Source organism: Lactuca serriola, chromosome 2 (assembly GCF_051521515.1).
Source record: "Lactuca serriola cultivar US96UC23 chromosome 2, Lser_US96UC23_V15, whole genome shotgun sequence".
NCBI lineage: Eukaryota > Viridiplantae > Streptophyta > Magnoliopsida > Asterales > Asteraceae > Lactuca > Lactuca serriola.
The window spans coordinates 169,430,718-169,437,722 of NC_136409.1; the positions used below are offsets into that span (position 1 = coordinate 169,430,718).

At 32.2% G+C, this 7,005-nt stretch overlaps 1 long non-coding RNA gene across 1 annotated transcript; it reads left to right on the forward strand.

Annotated features, from left to right (window-relative positions):
* Nucleotides 1–2,008: 2,008 nt before the first annotated feature.
* Nucleotides 2,009–3,058, forward strand: LOC145087356 (uncharacterized). The gene is made up of 2 exons (XR_013700775.1): nt 2,009–2,331; nt 2,438–3,058. It is a non-coding gene; the product is annotated as an uncharacterized LOC145087356 (long non-coding RNA).
* Nucleotides 3,059–7,005: the final 3,947 nt, after the last annotated feature.

Sequence of the window (7,005 nt, forward strand, 5' to 3'; positions counted from 1 at the left end):
ATTCACCCCCTCCCATGGGACCAATTCTGCAAACAATACATCCCCCAAAGGGTCTAAATCGAAACGTGCAATAAATCGAGTGTTACATACGCCCATCATACGAAGGCATATTGTATGTCCTTAACATATTACCCACGAGTAGATACTCAATTAAAAAAATTGGTGTTGATTAGACCTGGAAATGGAGTGAGTTTTGACCTTGATCCGACCTAATCCTGTAAGAATTATATGAGTTTTGAGCGTAGTTTTTGATTCGTTTACCCGTGAACGACCCATATCCGTTAATCCTTTTATTGAAATTGGTATTTATCATCACCGATATTCTCCGTTTATAACTCGTCACGTATAAATTTTAGAATTATACATTTATATTTTATACTACTTAACATTTATTTTTAATTCCAATCGAAAGTCTAAAGTGCAAAGACCAAATGCCAAACTGATTTTACTGAGGACTGAAGGAGTCGACTTCTAGACATCCAGTCTTCTACCAAGAATGATGATATCATTCTATTTATATTTCATCAAACATTTGTCAATTCCATTTATAAATAAATAAGATCATTTATCAATCGGAAAAAAATTTGCAATTGTTATTTATTATCACTGTAATCAAAAGTTAGAAATCAATGGAAGTTGCTAATATAGTGATTTTTAATTCCAAAAGTGCTCAAATATGCTTGCATTTTCTAAATCAACATTTGCTTTATTCAAAAAATGTCGTTTTAAATATTAAGCTATAATAGACATTTTTTGATTTAAAATATATTATTTTTAAAATTCAGTAAGTTGTGTCTCATTATTCAAAAATCATACGGCTTACTAGGTGGCTTTAAATATTTGTTGATACAGTAGATAAAGAAAGGGATAATGACTTAAAAGGGTAATATATTTTCTGTTTTGTACACATTTAGTCACTGACTTTTTTTCGTCCACATTTACCCCTTCAACTTGTAAAACTATACACATTTAGTCCTTATAACCGACTACTCCAGGTTAGCCGGTAAAAAGGACCTAATATAGTAATATATTTATCACTTTGTACACATTTAGTCCTTAATATTTTTTTGTTGCAAAATAAGTAATTTTTGTTTTTGTACTCATTCAACACTTATAAATGATTTCTTTAGGTTTTTCTCACATCTTAAGTGGGATAGCCATATGGTGGCGAGATAGGTTGAGTTGGTCCTGCTATATGTTGTAGGCTAAGATACCTGATGTGGATCAGCTATAAGCTGCAGGCACAGAGGCTCGAGAAGAGCAATTGGGTTAAGGCAGCATGCCGATAAACCCTGGGTATTCCAGTCCGATGACTGATTGGACCTGTTGTGTGTTGGCGTTCCAGTCGGATGACTGATTGAGCCAATGTATTCCAATATGATGAGTGTGGGTCCGTTATGCATGATAATACGTTTGTTGTATCGGGTATTTTGGGGGAAACTTACTAAATTTTATGCTTACCCAGTTGTTTATGTTTTCAGGTTCTATCGCTGATCGTGGGAAGGCGAAGACATGACTATACACACTCATCAACAGTATTGAGGATTCCACGTTTCTTATATTACTCTGATTTTCGATAAATTTTAGAATAAATGTTTTTTCTTAATAATTGATTTATAATTAGGGAATTTTGCCTTATTTAAAAATGAAAAGTTTTTGTTGTGAAAATGAGATGTTACACATAAACATCAATAGTCGCACACACTAATGATTGTCCCACATAAGATTTCGTGAGAAAAACCTAAAAAAAACATTCATAAGTACTGAATGAGTACAAAAATTAAAATGACTTATTTTGAAACAAAAAAATATTAAAGACTAAATGTGTACAAAACTATTAAAGACTAAATGTGTACAAAATGAAAAATATATTACTATATTAAGTCATTTTTCCGGCTAACCAAGAGTAAACGGTTATAAAAACTAAATGAGTACAGTTTAATAATTTGAAAGGATAAATATAGACGGAAAAAAAAATCTAATAAATCAAATAAAAATATATTACCAAAAACCCAACCTAGCTCGAACTGGATAAGAGTTTGAAATTTTTTGGATAAGAGTTTGAAATATGTTAAAGAAGATCAACGTCGATTTGCTCCGATCCCACTCTATTGTCGGTTCTAGTGCTGATCTGTCTAACTTTCTAGCAATTGGACAAAAATCCCCATTTTCCCTGTGTTTCCGTCTCCTACTGTCCGACACCACCACTTTGGCTGTCGATTTGCATCCACCAGTCCCGCTGCAGTCACCAGTCGACGCCACCAAGTCCGGCGCCATATCCGCCCACTGCCGCTCCCTCTTTCTCTTCTTTCCCATCTTTTTACACTTGAGGTAAAAAGCCTAACTTTTTATTACTTTGAAATTTCAAGGTTTAGGAGGTAATGCGAAGATGGATTCTACTGGAATTGCTTATCTAATGCATATTCATACATCTCAGGAGTCGGGTGGATAAACTCTTTTCCCACACCTCGCATGTTCAGAATTAGATGACTTCAACCTTTGTTTTGCTCATGTATTCAGTTTCTTGCAATTGCAAATTCAATTCTATTAATTTCTTTTGGAATCACCAAATCAGTTTAGTCTAGAAATAAAATGCATTGAAATACGCACTAAAAAAGTATCCGAAACTGCAGTTAATCTGGAAATACAAGCAAAACATCATAAGTAAGTTTTAGTTGATCTGTGGCTTATAGCAAAACACCATAGGTATTGTTAACTATCATATTGAGATTTAAAAAAGCTACGGAGTCTATGGAAAGAAGGTAAACTCGAAGAACTAATCTAATCATCAATTCCAGATTCATCTAAACACTGCCGAGATACAAGGTAGAGAAAGCTTAAAGCCATTTTTTTTATGTATGATCTGTGAATTATATAGGAGTTTGTACTTTGTATATATGCAAGCTGTAGAAGTTTTTATAATGTTTGTAGTTTGGAGTGTTAAAGTCGTATATTAGATTTTTTATTTGGAAAATTTTCCATAAAAATCACTATAAGTTGTATTTGAAACTATAGTTTGGACTTTGGAGTGTTAAAGTCGTAAAAGTTGTATTTGAAACTTTTTATATTTATGTTTATAGAATTATAGAATTTGTATTTGAAACTCTCTAGATTTGTGTTTATTGTTTTGTTGATATTGCAAAATGCTGTTTATTTGTGGATATTCTGTGGATAAATTATCCATAGATAATCTGAAACTAATCGATTTTGTGGGTAACAAATATGTGGATAATCTATGGATTATTCACGGATTTATCGATCTTTTTTGTAGTAGTGATATAGATGATTTTGTGGCTTTTCTTAATCATTTTATCTGTGTTTTCATAAATACTAATATTACGTATTTTTAGTTAGACGATTAAAAAAGTTCGGATTTCCAAAACATCATTTTCCTTGTGAAAAGGTGTTGAAGACTTTTACCTACCAATTTCCAAAATCAATAATAAAGCCAAAGTCCACTACCAAATCAAGCCGAACTCCATTGTAAATGGCCCAATAACTGGAGGTGGACTGGATGCTAACGTTACGCTACCCAATAAAAATACATCTTTTTAACAATGCATTCAAGTATAATCTCTATTTTTAAAGAATTAGAGCAAGTTATACGTTTATGAAAGCAATGTTCACTATGAAGATCAATTTCATATATTCTGTGGATACACAAGAAATAATATTCTGTTTTGAAACCACATACCTCTTATCAATACAGCTGTTTTTTGGCCTAGCAAAAATTGGTTCCTTCCCTACCAACTATATATATGGTCCACCATTCTTTCTATTTTTTTGATTCTTTGAAAAGATGTTCATGTGCTTTTCCTAATTATCCGACTATTCAACATGAAGGGTGTTTAAAAGAGGACCGATTAAAAAATGAATAATTTTATGAAGGGGGTATAAAAGAAGACTGATTAACAAATGAATAATTTTATGAAGGGGGTTTAAAAGAGGACTAATTAAGAAATGAATGATATTTTGAATGACTCTTTTATTAAATGGAAAAACTACGCAAGAAACTAGTCAACAAATACGATTAAAAACCTCAAGAAATAGCAATAATTAGGTTTTGCAGTCAACCAACCCAATTAATATCGTTTCTACTTCTAGCATTACACCACAAATAAACTTAAGTAACAATTTTATCAAAAACCTCTACCGCCTTTGGCTTTTTGATGCCAACAGACGAGCATTCCTAAAAACTCAAATATGCCACCACATCACATAGAAAACTCTTTCCAAGTACTTCTTAGCGGTTCCATTAAACCGTAATGTCAAGAGCCAAACCAACCAATCAACTAGGATGAGTATCAGAACTGGGTATCAGTTTTCGGAACCGGTATATATATATATATATATATATATATATATATATATATATATATATATATATATATATCACAATCACGTATTTTATATATTATCCTGAATAAGATGATTTAAAATTCTAAAATTTTAACCTATTTGCTTTGAACTTTTAAATAGTTATGTAATTTTCACTTTGGTTCAAGTTAAATACTAATTTATAAAAATATCTTTTAAACGGTTGACTTTAATTGTTTGAATTTTTTATATTAAAATTATGAATTTAAGATATATTACATCAGTGGAGTTTATTTATTCAAGCTACTGATATTTTCAAATCCTCATTTTTAATACGTAACGAATTATGTATTGATGTCATCAATAACTTTTTTGTAAGTTTACGATATATATACTTTTATAAGTTTTAAAAATTCAACAAATTTAACAAACCAAGTACCCGGTATTGGAACTGATATGTGTCAGTTCCGATTTCAATTCAAACATTTTAGGAACCGTCGATTCCGATTCCAGATATTTAGGGAGGGTAGACGCCTACACTTATCCTTACAATCAACATAAGAAGAAAAAAACTGGAATAAACATATCCCACAACCTAGAAACTTGGATATGAAGTGACACAACCATAGAACAGAGAATGAAAAGATGTGCAAAAAAACTCACTAGTCTCATCACAAATAGGACACAACAAAGTATGAATATCCAAACCCTGTCTATCAAGCTTTACCCGAGAAGGTAATTTATCTAACGCCAACAAAAATATTAACCTTAAGAGGAATGTGGTTAATCCAACAAGTAGGAGAAGTTAAACAAGGTAACAACTGATCATCTATGTAAGCATGACCGAAGCAACAAAGAAACCACCAAACCTAGATAAAGACCAAGACCACGTATCTAGAGAAGTAGACATGGAAACCACACCAAGATTATCCATAAAATCGTCCCATTGACTACTTTCAACCCCACCCCTCGGAATCATGCGAAAAGATATCAATAAAGACTCTTGTTCCATATGTTTTTTTTAATAGTAACCTGCTTATCCTATTCAAAGCACAAAGTCTAAGGTGCTTCATTTTCAAAGAGGAATCCCGTAACTACACGTCATTCTAAAAGTAAGTAGAGGACCCATCACCAAGATGCTTCTTACATAAAGCTAAGAGATCAACCCTACGATTTTCAAGTTGCTTAACATCTTTGAGTACATCCAACCAAATAGAGTTCTTATTAGGAATTATGCAATTCCCAATAAGACCTTTAGAACCATAAATAACTTTAATAACTCTAACCCAAAAACTGTTTGGATAAGACTGAAATCTCAAAACCTACTTAAAAGGCAAAGATTTGTTAAGGGTCATCAAACCACTAACTCTAAGACCACCCACCTTCTTTTGAGACAACATTTTTTTGCCAAATGATCTAAGTCAATTTTCTTTCATCTAAATCAGTCCCAATAAAAAATGATCCTCAAAGATTCCAACATATTTAAGATACAGATCGGAGTCCTATACAAAGACATAAAATAAGTTGGAATAGAACCCAAAATAGATTTTAAACAATCAATCTGCCTCCAACCGAAAGAGTTTTAACTTTCCGATTGGAGAGTTTAGCCACAACTTTTTGAACCAAATCCCTCTAAGAATGAAGCCTAGGCATATTCTCACTAACCAAAATATGACATCACCTATTTTACAGAACCGAAAAAAAACTTTTATTTATGTTTTCAAAACCATATTACTTTTATTTGCGAAAAATCCCAGTATAATAAAACATTTTGCGGAAATTGTCTTGTTTTATTAAAATGTCTTGAATAAAGATGTCGTTTTCAAAATAAAAAAACTCCAAGGATGTCATAATCAATACATAACATTGGTACAATGTAAATACCTAACCGTCCTGAACATTATTCAAGATTGTCTCTTAATCACTCGAAATCCTAATCAAGTTCCAACAGCTCTAATCCTGCTACATGTGATGCATATAGTTTGAGTGGGCAAGGTTTGGGAAAACCTGGTGAGACACATAGAGTTTTTCAACTCCACTATCTTATTATGATAATAATGCATAATATATAAACCTGTAAAATCAACAATTACCAACAATATATCATTCAACATAGATATCCATAAGACAGTCTACCACATCACGTCAATTCTCATATAATGGTGCTATAACATTGATCGTTAAGATCTAACTTGATGGATCACAATAAGCAACGAGTAGACTTTTTGGTTCAGGGATCCATTAGTAGTACAAGTCAATAAAGGCAACCATGAGGGTATAGAGTATAAACACCTATGTGGATGGACACTCTATGTTATAAAAATAAGTTTTTGGGTTATAAATCCACAATAACAGCGTAATTCACATGACTTTCTAGATTAGTCCAATTTTTTCATCTTACTCTAGCAGATAACCATACATATATAATCGGTTGCCTGATATGGACCCACCAGTTTTTGGTTGTCCAAAAAGAAGAGGAATACTAGTATAGTACTCTGGTATGTAATCCGTACCTTGACATGCAACAATGTCATAGAACAGAGTTTCACTCTCTGTTCCAATATCACACATACCCCTGGTATAAAACAACCCAAAAATCCATCTTAATTGAACTAAACATTCCTTTTCAAGCCTTATTTTGTAAGTAGACATGACTACTAGACCCACAATCCATCTTAAACACAAAAT